The 14257-nt window shown below is 42.4% G+C and overlaps 1 long non-coding RNA gene across 2 annotated transcripts; it reads left to right on the plus strand.

The window, feature by feature from the left end:
- Nucleotides 1-517: 517 nt before the first annotated feature.
- LOC140912815 (uncharacterized) lies at nt 518-5376 on the plus strand. 2 transcript variants are annotated; one of them, XR_012159385.1, is made up of 3 exons: nt 518-883; nt 3241-3323; nt 5088-5376. It is a non-coding gene; the product is annotated as an uncharacterized LOC140912815 (long non-coding RNA). The 2 variants fall into 2 exon arrangements; XR_012159384.1 differs by lacking the exon at nt 3241-3323.
- The last annotated feature ends 8881 nt before the right edge of the window (nt 5377-14257 follow it).

Here is a 14257-nt window from a genome sequence, read left to right on the forward strand (position 1 = left end):
GAGAGCCCTGACCATACCTCCTTATTCTGGCCACAGCCCCTGTCCCAGTGACTATCTGCATATACACATATGTACAGATACATGAATCTCTTATATAAAACTCTCAGACCAGCTACCCACAGTGGGAGGGCCGGATTAATGCAGGGGCTTTAGGGCTGCAGCCCATGGCCTCGGACTAAGAGGGTCTCTGCAAAAATAAATACATAATTATATATAATTCAGTGGTCACCAACGTGTCGATCACAATCAACTGGTTGATCCTGGAACCTCCGCCAGTCAATCGTGATCTCCAGGCCACTAAAAGTCCAGCGGCACAGCAGGGCTCAGGCAGGCTGCCTGCATGCCGTGGCCCCACACTGCTCCCGGAAGCGGCTGGCTGCTGGCACGTCTCTGCGGTCCCTGGCAGGGTGTGGGGGAGGAGGCTCAGCATGCTGTCCCCACCCTCAACACCGTCCCCACAGCTCCCATTAGCCAGGAACCAGCCAATGGGAGCTGTGGGGGTGGCGCTTGTGGGTGCAGGCAGCACAAGGAGACATGCTGTTCCCCTTCCCCCCAGGGGCGTACAGAGATGTGCCAGCAGCCGGCTGCTTCTGGGAGCAGCAAGGGTCTATGGCAGGCAGACAGGCAACCTGCCTGAGCCCTGCTGCACCGTCGGCCAGGAGCCACCTGTGCTAAGCACCTCCCAGCCAGAGCCTGCACCTTGCATTCCCCTTCTGCACCCCAACCTCCTGCCCCAGGTCAGAATCCCCTCCTGCACCAAACTCCCTCCCAGAGCCCGCACCCCTCACCCTCTCCTGCACCCCAACATTCTGCCCCAGCCTGGAGCCCCCTTCTGCACCCAAACTCCCTCCCAGAAAGAAACTAATATAACAGCTGTTCTAAGGTAAGAAGTAGGCTATTTTGAATCAACTTAACTATACATGTTTTAAGACTGAAATGTAACCACATATGGTTTTATGTTAATTAAAAGGCAATTTTAGTATAGTGTTAATAGCCTCTATGCCATAATTGTGATAGTTTTGTTTTAAATTAGGGAAAAGACTTGTATACAGGGACCCCACAAAATCTAATAGCCCTGGGCCTACAGGAGAGTTAATCTGGCCTTTCACAGAGGGCAGGCTGTAGGAGCTGATGCCTATGACTATGCCACCTGAGGCTCCCCCTGCAGTAGGGTGATTCCTTTCTGTGGCTGTGGGGCAGCTTTGCAATGATGGGGTGGCCAGGGGAGAGTCAGGCTTGTAGTTTCTAAAACACCCTTCATGGGGTTGTACAGTTGTAAAGGCCTTGTATAGTCACCCTGGTGGTTTGTGTTCCTTCTGATTAAGGAAATACCGTAAATGCTTGGAAAAGCCCCAGTGAGAAACAGAGGGGAATTTGGACTCTTCAAATACTTTTGTTGCAAACAAGTCCCTAAACTCTTTTTTTCCTGCCTACTGTACTGTCCGCACACAGGGACCAGCAGCCAATTGGATTATAGCACTGTTGATTACTCACAATTCCCTTCCTGTGAGGACAGGCCCTGATGTGTTGTTTTTTGATAACACTGGCTCCTTTAGAGCAATAATGCTGGTACAGCTTCCTGTCTAATCGTAAAACAATTACTGCACCTCGAAAGGGAAAACATTTTGGAGAATCCTGTTTTAGCTCGGAAGTGATAATAGAAGCATTTTCTTGCTAATCAATGGTTTGGCTTTCAGTTTCATTAAAACATCCCCTCTGGCCACATGACCAGTGTTAAGTAGACTGGAAGGCTCAGGTTTGGAGACTGGGTAGAGATGGACCTAGTCTCAACATCTCAATCTGGAGCTGAATTTCCCCATTTTTTTCAGGGGAGAGAAGCTGGGGTTTTTGTTTGGGCCCATCTCCAGTAATAGGATATGTAACTTTTCACTTCTAGGTCCCTAGTCTGAATTAGCTCCAAATTGGTAGTGACCAGCAGTTGCCACCATGTAATGGGTGTTCAGTGGTCTATGCGAAACAAGCTAATGGTCTTCCTCCGATGGATAGTTTCCATGTTCCTCACTGATGGCAGTCACACCACTACAGCTGGTATTAACTGAACCCTTGCTCGTAATTTTAACAACAAAACCAAAGACTTAATAATGGCCTGAGGAATGAACCACCCTGTCACCTGTGGAAGTGGTCTGGCAGGCCAGGGCTAAGGTACAGTGGGGTAAAGTGGGGTGAGTCTGCACTGCCTTGCCTAGGCTGTATGTGTCTTGTGCATGAGGTGGGACCCTCACTCTCCAGGACTGGCACCTGTCATCAGCACTTGAGAAAATATTAAACAAGAAAACCAAGGCTGACTGCTCCTGATCTGCACAAAAGCTTCCTGAACTCTCTAGACTGTGAAGACTAATGTTCTAATAGATTGAGTGGCAGACATGGAGCAGTATAGAGGAGACTAGCAAAAACTCTGTATTCATGAGTTAATGTATTGGTGGCAGGATAACTCTGGAACTCAAAGACTGGAGAAAAACCATGGGCCTGATTCTCCTCTCACTTACCCCAGTTGGTGTTATTCCATTGACTGCAGTGAAGTTACTCCAGATATACACCAAGTTAGCAGAGCAGAAACAAGCCCAATAGGTGTATGAAACATGGGACTAACAATAGTATTTGATGGAGAACAGGTTCTGTACTCTAGCTAGTCATCAAGTTTCACACAACAACTACACACTGTGTAAAGTTCTGTACAGAATCCTTTACTTTCCTTTGTGAATTTAACAAGTAGTAAGAAGAAGCAAAGTCCTACTAACTAGTCCAGGATTTCTGTTTTAAGAAGGCAGATTCTTTGAATCTCACTTTTTTTTACAAAAAGTGTTCAACGTAGCGTTTAAACATCTTTCTAGGAAAGAGGATTTCTTTTCCAACAGAGTGATAAATACAAAATTAAAAAGTAGTGTGATCTGGACTGGGACTCAGGACACCTGGGGTGAAAACCTTGCCCCACTGAGGTGGAAAAGCTTCCATTGACTTCAGTTGGGTTAGGATTTCACTTCTGGATTCTGTTTCCAGCTCTGTGTCTGACTCACAGTGTAACTTCGGGCAAATCCCTTAAACTAAACAACATATTACTTAAAAGCATCACGGGTATTGTGTGACTTAATGGATTGTTAAAAGTGCTTTGAGATCCTTCAGTGAAAAGATAAGTACAAAGTAGTATTAGTTTTATGTGACAGGGGAGCACCTAGACTTGTGACATATTTCCACTGATCACTGCTTTATTGCATTTTCTAGGAGCTGTAAACTCATGCACCTCCATCTCAGGCCAGGGTGTGCATCTTTGAACTCCCTGCTGGGGGACTCTACGGATACAAAGGGTGTGTGTCTGTGGTGAGAGAAGCACTATCTTACTGAAGTAGAGCAGAGAAAGGAAATGACTCAATCATCAAAAGGCCCTCCTTCCTCAGGGAACTGTCCCTAATCAGTATTATCCCCTTACAATAATACTATTTCAGAGGCACTGTGAACCAGAGCACCACGTAGCCATGTAAACTGCTTCCTGTATTTGCCAAACAAAACAGCATTCAGCAATTAATAGAATTTAGCTATTAGCTCTGCTATGATATGCATCCAATGAAGTGAGCACGAAAGCTTATGCTCAAATAAATTTGTTAGTCTCTAAGGTGCCACAAGTACTCCTTTTCGTTTTGCGAATACAGACTGACAGGGCCGCTACTCAGAAACAAACATTACAGCTAGTCATATGGCCATTCTTGGTACCATGCATCTCCTATGGAGAATCCTTTTCATTTTAGAGGGTAGTTTACCTGCTGTGCCATAACACTTTTGCCAGGAAAGAACAAACCTGGTTTGTTACATTTTGCTTGGCTTAAAATGTCACAGCTGTGAAAATTGTCCTCATTACCCTTGCAAGAGTTATTGCAACGCTTTGCTCCTGGGACACCCTGATTAGTCATTGCTGTAGTATTAAGCAGGGATACTTTGTGTTACTTGCCAGGGATCCTGTAAAATCTCTACCTTTTTGATGCTTGATAATAGAAAGAGGCAGCTACAAAAGTTGGCAGTGAAAGCTACAGAATAAAGCGATGGGCACTCCAGAGCTCTGGGACCGGGAATATTGCAGAGACTCCGCTCTTTATAATTAACTGTGATTAGACACAGACACAGATGTGCAGCATCTCAGCAACAAATGAACCATTTGTTCATCTTTAATGCTGTAGGAGGGAAATGCATAAGATTGGCAAGAAAATGCACCTTGTAGCTTTCTTTCATTTCCCTCATTCTTTTTTTGATCATCCTCAGTCAGTCACCCCTCCTGCTGATACAGTCACCTGGAGGTGGTGGTGGGAGTTGGCTATTTGCACATACAAATAAAAGGCAGCCAAGATGCCCAATTACCCTCTTAGCATATACTAATAGCTCCCTGTTTATCCACCAGTGTGGATCTTCACTTATGGGAATGAGAATATTATCATATAGCTGGATACATTTAGTGTGACCATTTTCAGATGACAACTTGTCAAAGCCTCCATATGCAGGTTTAATTATAGAATACAGACTTAAGCAGGGTGTCATGAATTTATGGTGGTTTCAAAATGGGGGTATAAAGTCAAACTTTGGGTCTGATTCTGGGGCTTTCTGCATTGGTGCAGGAACACTTTTTATAATGGGGATGCTGAAGGCAGAAACCATGTAATTTGGGTTGTTATTACTATTTCAAGCGAGGAGTATGGCAGCACCCCTAGTTCCAGCACCTAAGGTTTTTCTGCTAAGCCTCAGAACTCTGAGATGTTTCAGTCAGGCAGAGAGTAAAACCACTTCCCTGGGAATGAAGTATTTGAACATAAAATGGACCTTTTTTGATCACAGAAACTCACCCAAGAAACCTCAATTAACTCATCATGATTTCTGTATCAATAGGAATGATGAAAAACAGAAAGTTGCTACAGCTCATGGCTGCACCATAAATAGTATCTCCTCATTGCAGGGGGCAAAAATAATTGGCCAAATTAATATCTGATGTAATTCCATTGACGTCAGTACAGTTACACAGAGGAGGAGATTGTCCCTATGTATTTTCTTATATATGTGATAGTGACAAATGTAATGCCTTGTTTCAGCACCTGCAGAAAGACTGCAGTTTGAAATTGTATGAAAACACCCCTGCCATGAGTCCAGAGGGGATTATGGAGCAATAAGGAAGCTGTAAACTTGATGGAATCCTGGTCAGGAATAACATGAAGGATCTTGTGAAGCAGCACGTTCCCTTAAGTACATTGTATACAACTAGCAACAAAGGTCAAATCTGAATCCAAATGTGAAGGTTCAGGAAAGTGGTTCCAGTTCAATATGCATGAAACGTGGGCAGCAATGAATGGTGACAAAAATACATAAAGTTCCTGTAAGAAATCTTTTTTTTGTTATTATTTCAGTAAACTACTGTAGTGATAGCTCTGGACCTTTATAATATTAATTGTCACACGAATATCTTTTAATATTCCTCATAACAAATATAAGCAACCTTCAGTGCTAAAGTCTTGGAGGAGAAAATTAGGGTTGCGGTTTCAGTGTTTGATACGAACCTGAAACTCTCAGAGCTTCCCCTGATTCCTGAAGAGGACACAAGGCCTGATTCTTCTTTCATATTCACTGCGGTAAATCAGGAGTGACACCAGTGAAGCCAACAGAGTTACACTGGTTTAAGTGGGAGGAGAACCAGGCCTTGGTTTGACAGGGCCAAGGTCTGACTGGCTGGAGAGAAAGTTCAGCAGAGGGTCATTGAAACAGAAATGAAACTGCTGAGCTTTCAGGTTTGGTTTTTACAGGAGTCATGTGAAACAAAACAACATATAAAACCTCAGAGCTGTCTCAGCCTTTAGCCACATTCTATTCATGATGCTTAAATCCATAAAAAGAACTAACTATGAACATAAACCCAGTTAGCTAGTTCCCTGTAACACTCCCTACTTTGGATTCTGCCCAGCAACTCCTGTAACTAGCCCAGATTCTTTTCAAGAGTCTGAGTCTAACTAGGCTCAGCTGCCTCTAATTCTTTCCCAACTAAAGTGTCTCAAAACCCCACAACCACTATCTGACTCAATAAAGCCCCTTTCAGGCCACTCCTAGCATAGGGCTAGGGAGCACAGAACACTACCTTTAACTCATCCTTGTCTAGGACAGGTTTCAGAGTAACAGCCGTGTTAGTCTGTATTCGCAAAAAGAAAAGGAGTACTTGTGGCACCTTAGAGACTAACCAATTTATTTGAGCATGCTCAAATAAATTGGTTAGTCTCTAAGGTGCCACAAGTATTCCTTTTCTTTTTGTCTACGACAGTGGTTCTCAAACAGGGGTACAGGTACACATATCCCTGGGGGTATGCAGGGGTCTTCCAGGGGGTACATCAGCTCATCTAGATATTTGACTAGTTTTACAACAGGCTACATAAAAAAACACTAGAAAAATCAGTACAAACTAAAATTTCATATGACTTGTTTATACTGCTCTATGTACTATACACTAAAATGTAAGCACAATATTTATATTCCAATCAATGTATTTTATAATTATATGGTAAAAATGAAAAAGTAAGCAATATTTCAGTAATAGTGTGGCTGTGACACTTCTGTATTTTTATGTCTGATTCTGTAAGCAAGTAGCTTTTAAGTGAGGCAAAACTTGGGGTACGCAAGACAAATCAGGCTCCTGAGAGGGATACGGCAGTCTGGAAAGGCTGAGAATCACTGGTCTAGGGTAGCAAAGGGGTGCAGCCTGTGACATCTCTATTCTCCTCATGTCTTCAAAAGGTGACTGTCTGGCCAGTCCCCACAGCCTGTACTTTTGGGGGAGTGGTAGTCAGCAAGCTCATCTCCACACATCACATGCAGAATATCCAGCTTCTTCAGGGCCTGATACATCAGCAGTAGCTGGACTAGGGAATGCTCCTCATTTTCTACCGCTGCCATGTATTCTGATGTCTCCACGCTAATGGGGACTAACAAAGCAAACAAGACACTCTAACTTCTCTCATCCAATTCCCTTTGAGAGGAAACAGTAATTAGTGATAGTAATGGTAGTAAGCTCCGTATTTCTAATGAGCAGACACATTTCAACAGAACAGAGTTAAAATATTGTAAAAAGAAAAGGAGTACTTGTGGCACCTTAGAGACTAACAAATTTATTTGAGCTGTAGCTCATGAAAGCTTATGCTCAAATAAATTTGTTAGTCTCTAAGGTGCCACAAGTACTCCTTTTCTTTTTGCAAATACAGACTAACACGGCTGCTACTCTGAAACCTTAAAATATTGTGCAGCCCGGCTGTCCATGTCACTGGCTTTCCTCCTTTCACAGCTGCACCATCCTCTTGGCCAGAAGTAAAATTCTCACTTCTCCAAACATCCCCACTCCTCCTAAGTTAGTTTCACCAAAATAAATTGGTTCCGAATAAATAGTTTCCCTTCTGATTTGCTAGCCTTACCTCCCACAAACATATCCTTGTTCAAAGCAAGTCATAAGCAATAGGGATCCAAATGAGCTTAACATCTACAATAACCCAAGGCAGATTGCAAGTGGATCCCTTGTTTGTTATGGCAACTGAGCAGGAAAATCCTCTTCCAAGATAACAGCATTAAATTCAGGAAGAGCAGAGGCCTGGTAAATAAAAAAATGGACAATATAAGAAACAAAAATGGTTACCTATGTTTCATATGGGTTAGGAAACAGGTCCAGGATGGGTCAGAGTAAACTGATACAGGGTCAATAGTTAAGGGAATACTGATTAGGAGGACAGATGACAGCAGACTCCAAAATTAAAATCTTTCCTGCTTGAATTGGAAAGGAATAGAAAAGGCCAGATCCTGCAGACCTTTGTGGCCCTGCCACTGGCCTGCTGGGCGAGCTGGGGAAAGTCACTTCACCACCCTGTGCCTCAGTTTCCCCATCCATAAAATAATTATACTGGCCTCCTTTGTAAAGTGCTTTGAGCTCTACTGACAATAAGCACTATATAAGAGCTAGGTATTATTGTTATTATTTGTTAAGTCAGACGCCACTGTCTTCACTGGGATTTTATTTAAATACGTACCAAAGGCTCAGACCCAAAGAAGACATAAAAAATGCATTAGGCTCCCCGCCAATAACAAACCCTAATCTACCTAAATAACACTTTGTAATGGCTCTTCCTGACCAGATACTAGCTCTGTGTCCAGAACCAGTGCTAGGCATAAGCAGGCTAAGCAATTGCTTAGGGCCCCAAGCAGCTCAAGGGGGCCCCTATTCGCTTTTTATTATAAGAACTTGCCTGTGTTAGTATTGGAGGGGGGGTGGGGGGAATATTCCCACTTGGACCTCCAAAGGGCCAACACCGGCACTGTCTGTGCCTGCCTATTAAACATCCTTCATATTGTACAACAATCTGAATGGTAGAGAAAGCTCGTGCTCATCAATGATGCAACTAGGAATAAAATAAAAGGGGTTTTAATGGAGACTAATATATATATAGGTGTATGGTAAATTATACCCCCTTCTCCTGGTCAGGTAAGATAGCAAGAAGTATAGTAAACTGAAGTAGGACAGTCTGTATCCAAATAGCACTGCCAGTGAAAAGTTAATTTAAGAAAGCTCTCTTGAGGCAACGAAGGTGTCTCTGTTAAGCACAAAACAAGATGTACATCATGAGACGTTGATGACATAGTCTGGATTAGTCTTCATGCCTTGCTGGCTGTCTCAAGTTTACTACTATTTATTATTTTATTACAATAGTATCTAGCAGTCCCAGCTGAGATCAAGGTCCTATTGTGCTAGGCTCTGTATGAACACATAGCAAGACAGTCTCTGTCCTGAAGAATTTACAGTCTAGGGTCTGATCCTACAAACTCATAAACATGAATAACACAAACTTAAAGTTAAGCATGTGCTTAAGTCCTTGCAAGATGGGGGCCTAAACAGATATGACAGCCCAGGAAGGTATTATTAGCCCCATTTTACTTAGGGAGCGCAGAGAACCAAAGCCTGTGGCAGAGCCAAAACTTGGACCCAGATCTCCTCAATTGCAGGCTAGTATTTAAACCACAAGCTCATCTTTCCTCACACATTTATTGCTATCCCATCATAGCATCACAGACTGTTGTTAGAGAGAGAAGACAGAAGCAATATTATACCTGCTACCAACTGGTACACACCGACTGGTTAACACTATCACTCCACAAGCTGCCAGCTCCTTTCCAGATAATCCACAACATTTTGAAAACTCTCTCTCTTGGACTCTAATTCTTTTCCTTGAATTCCCAAATTTATCATTGTTGAATTTAAACTCTTGCTGATGCATTCAACACCATGATCTATGGAACAGCAACGTCTGATTGATTGTTAGGTTTCTCCTTCACCTGTTTTAACCCTCACACTGTTATTTATATAAAGGAACATCAAAGTGCTTGGGATGTAATGCAATATCCTAAAAACAACATAAAATAAATATTTATTTAAAATAATCAATAATATAAAAGGCCACGCAGTAAAAATTCAGACAAAACTAAGCAGTGGGAAAAAACAGTGGGGAAGGAGGAAAGATAATAAATATGAGGCCTTGCTGTCAGAGTAAAAAACACCATTGGAACAGAAAAGGTTAAAGGTGTTGTTATAGGTGGTGAGAAATGGACTGAGCTATATATATATATGTCATTGGGAATCTAGTGGTAACTATAGCTAACCTGCCGCTGAAGACACAACAGTGGGGTTTTTACGAGGCCATAGATACCTGTCAGGATAGACTCTAGTTGTGGGAAGCTGAGAAGAAATGAACTCTGAGCATGCTAGTCCTGGGAGGGTGCTCCTAGCAGGGTAAAGCCTTCTGAAGGGGATACGTGGGAGGATTACAAGCCACAACTTTTATAGGCACATCCCTGAATGATGAGGGAACCTGCTGGAAGGTAACCAGCTCTACACAGGATTTTAGTGGCAGCAACCACTAGAAACACACAACGCTGCTGGCCTGATCCCTCACTCAAACTAAACCCCCAATGAAGTTTTGCATGAGCATGGAGCATAGTTTGGAGCCCTGCCTGTGCATTGCTGTTATTGTGCTTTGAATGAATATTCGGCTTTGTGCTGAAGTGCAGCTGCGATACAGTGGACCTGGCAATGTGAAGCATACAACACGGCCAGTGAAGTTAGGAAGAAGCTGTGTGAAAGGTGGCTATACTGCAAAGGGATGTGTTGCTGTGTGTTTTCTCTGCAGTATGCTGATAATGAGGGGGCAGCTATCCCTCCTCCCCCCTATGTCCTGCCATCCAGAGAAAAGGATAAGAAAAAAAACAAAGCAAGCAGGGGAAAGGTTATGTGGTCAGAGTGGGTGGAGTAAGACCAGCACCCATCATGTCTTATCATCCCTCACACATACATAAACTCCGTTCTAGAAGGGCGTGCAAAACGGTATTCAGAGTGATAGCAACGGAACCAACTGAGAAACAACTCACCAAAGGGAATTACAAAGGAAAATATACTTGACCGTTGTTCTCTTTTTTTGCCTGAATCCTTTAGAATGGTCTTTTTGCAGCCCACAGTCCTGCACAGTGAACATGGGCAGTCCCCTGAAACACCCAAGTTAGGCAAATCGCCTCTGAGGAATACTTTTGCCTGTCGGCTGCAGGAAATGCCCCCTCCCATCCCCCGGGCACAGTGAGAATGACTCAGTAAGTGTCAGGCCATAGTTAAAAAGGAAGTGTACAGAATGTTCTAAGCACTGAAAAACTCATGTAGGTGGGTGGGTGGAAAGCAAATCGGGTGTGAAAGGGCACCTAACCATGTTCTACAAGCCTACGTTTGGTTTGGGGTTTTTTTAGCCTTAAAGATGTTTCTTATTTACAGAGAGTGGTAAGTGTGCAATGGCCTTTACAAAACCAGAAAGAGGCACCGGAAGAAATTCATCCCTGGTGTAACTCTATTGACTTCAAAGGAGTTGTGCCAGCAGTTCCTTTGGGTCAAGCTCCCTGCCCACAAGCACTAGCCATCTGAAGACTTGATCCTGCAAATTGCTGAACACTCTCAACTCCCACAGACTTCAACAGGAGCTGAGGGAGCTCAGCAGTTTGCAGAAGACACTTGGCACTCAGTAGGTTTAGGTTCAAATTCAGCCATAAACTGGGCAATGGGTCAGGTCCAGGAAGGTTTGGAGACAGAGGAGTGGGTATTAAAAGGTTCATGGCACACTAAAAGTGTCAGTGTGCTGAGCATAGAGGCCTCATGAAAGAAAGCGTGGAACCAAGAGTGGGAGCAGTCAGAGAAAGCTGTTGCGTCCAGAGGAGCGTAAGAAACGAGATGCAGTACAGACTCAAATGATGGGAAGAGTTAGTTGGTGTAGAGTGAAAGGAAACCATATCAGTTACTGTAGTGGAATATTCAAGGGCATCCATTTGAATAATGAACCATGTTTACACTAACGATACATGGCAGGAATTTACAATCCAAATCATAAATAAACATAGTACTCGGTTTGTCTCTCCTCAACAGAGCTGTACATAAAATTGAAAGGTAGAGAAAAAGCACCATAAAGAGGAGAAGAGCTCTTATTTATCCTTTCATAACACTAGAACAAGGAAACATTCAGTGACATTGAAAGGCAACACATTTAAAACCCGTACAAGGAAATTACTTTACACAAGGCACAAGTTACCCATAGAATTCACTGCCATGGGATATGATGGAGGCTAACCATGATCGAACATTTATACAGATAATGAAAACATACACAGATACATCAATCAGATATGGAAAAAACCCCTGTTTTTAAAAGGAATATAAACTCCGATGCTTCAGGTCATAAGCCAATTACTAACGTCTGTGAGTTAGAAAGAAACTTTCTTTGGGGGAAGATTATTCCATAATTGGTCACTAGGGAGTTTTCCTGCAGCTTACTTTGATGCATCCGGTTCTGGCTGCTGATGGAGACAATACTGACCTAGGTGGACCATGGATCTGATCTGGTCTGGCTGGCAATTCCTATTTTGTCTTCAATATGGATCTTTATTCCACACTCTTTCTGTGCAGGCTGTTACTTGTTGAATTCAGTGGGAGTTCTGGAAACAGATTAGCTGTGGAACATATACTGGATATCACAATGAGGGTAAGAGACAGCCCTGTGGATTGATGAGAAGAATTTTGTTCACATTTCGAAATCCTTAATTATAATGGAATTTATCAGGTCTGTTTCTATTCAAAGAATGATACATTCTGTACCTGAACTTTATATGAATGTTACCATTTTAAAAAGCCAAGTATTCTATTCACAACAGCAAACATCACAACTTGCAAAAAGATCAATTTGGAGAAAAATAAAGAGTACCAAGCTTGATTTTTCCAGAAGGATTCCATAAAAATATATCCTTTTATTCCCATCACATTCATGGTATATCCCTCCCATTTTATCCTCATCTCTCTTTCCCTAAAACTCCCTCTCCTGGGACTCCAACAGATTGTGCCCATGGCTTCAGGCATTTGAAAGGTTAATAGTGAAAATTATTGCTGTTTCATTACCAAAAAATACTGTGTAGAACCTGCAGATATGCAAGGTGGCCTTGCACTGCTGCCCTGTCAGATCTCTTAAACTAAGAAAGATTAGTATTTGATGGGAGACATTTACAGCAAGTCATGGTGGTGGGCCTCTTCTCATTGATTCAATGCCAGATGTGTCTGGATAAGAAACAAAACTGATCCCCTGACCACCTGTGGGTTTAAAGATCCTATGGCACTTTTTGCAAGAATAGACATGTTAAAGCCTCTGCCCTGGCCAAATTCCAATTTGATTAATTACATTCTGCCTCCTTGAATTCCCTCTGATGTTTCAGCTGGATAAGGTATTCTTCACTTCCTGTCCTATCATCCAGTGTACTATGGACCCAACACTGGTTGCTGTGGATGAAATGATCCCTGTGAATAGTTTGAATACCAGTGTGAGTTTCTAAAGACTTTGGGATCCTTCAGGATGAAAAATGCTCTGTAAGAAGTAAGATGATGAAGATATAATATAAATAACAACAAGCAATAGTAGCCTTGCTCTAGATCTTCCCATTCTGTGTAATACACTTGATGAAGATACTGATAAAAGCCCGCTGCCCACTTATGCCTTCTAGTAGATGGAAGATAGGAGAAAATCAGTGCAAAAATGGAGGGGAGACAACTTAAAACAAGAAGCATTGGATTTTGCAGCACAGATTATCCACATGATGCATGACTCAGAAGATAAGACTAAAGCAAAAATCATATATTTGTGACTCACAGCAACAAAAGTTTCAATCAGCTCTTGCTCCCTCAGGCCTGAGCTTTCTTTCACTTCAGTGAAGCAGGATCAAACTTTAATATGGGCCTGGTTCTGTGAGGATCACCTCATAACCATCTATTGAAGTCAGTGGGCACTGAAGCACTTGTTACCATGATGATTCAGAATGTATATTTGCAAATGACAACAAAATTTAAGAGGACAGGGCTCTGAACTGAGTACGTTGTCTTTGCTGTCATTCTTCTGCCAAGAGGCTTTGTGAGAATTTGGTTTTCACATTGTCATAGGTAGAGCCCTGCACGGATACAAAATTTTTATCCTCATCCAAACTCCGAACTGTAAACATGGTGTAAACATGATATAAAGTAGATGATGGTCCACAGATATGGATATCTGCAGATATAAAGCATCGGATATCTGCAGATCTGCAGGGCTCTAATCATAGGACACTATGTACTCAATCCAGCTTGCCAAGATGTTTTCCTTTTTGCAAATAATACTTATTTGACATGATTTTCAGAGGTGTTGAGCATCCACAATTTATGCTGAAGTCTACAAGTGGGGCAGGAGTTCAGGACATCTGGTAATCAGGCCAATGATATGTAATTTTTAAGGATTTGATCCAAAGCCCATTAAAATCAATGGAAAGACTCCCACTGACTTCTCTGAGCCTTGACTCAGGCCTCAAATGCATTAATTTCTATGCATTAGCAAGCAGACCATATTAATCAAGATGTTCCCATGTGAAGGAGGCAGGAGGAGGGGAAGTAGTTAACATGTTTCATCCTCATTTTCCATTCAGACAGAAGGTATTTACATATTTGGTATCAGATACTGATAACCTTATTCATGGTGAATGAGATATCAATGGGACCACTTGTGCAGTAAAGTGCTATTTAATGTGAGTGAGGAGAGTGAATCTGGCCTTTAGGATTTTGTTAGGCTGCTCCCCCAACACAGTTTCCTATGTACATAAAATGTACTGGCAACCAAATCTCATCAGAATGATCTATCCAAGAGAG

The sequence above is a fragment of the Lepidochelys kempii genome, chromosome 6 (genome assembly GCF_965140285.1).
Source record: "Lepidochelys kempii isolate rLepKem1 chromosome 6, rLepKem1.hap1, whole genome shotgun sequence".
Lineage (NCBI taxonomy): Eukaryota > Metazoa > Chordata > Testudines > Cheloniidae > Lepidochelys > Lepidochelys kempii.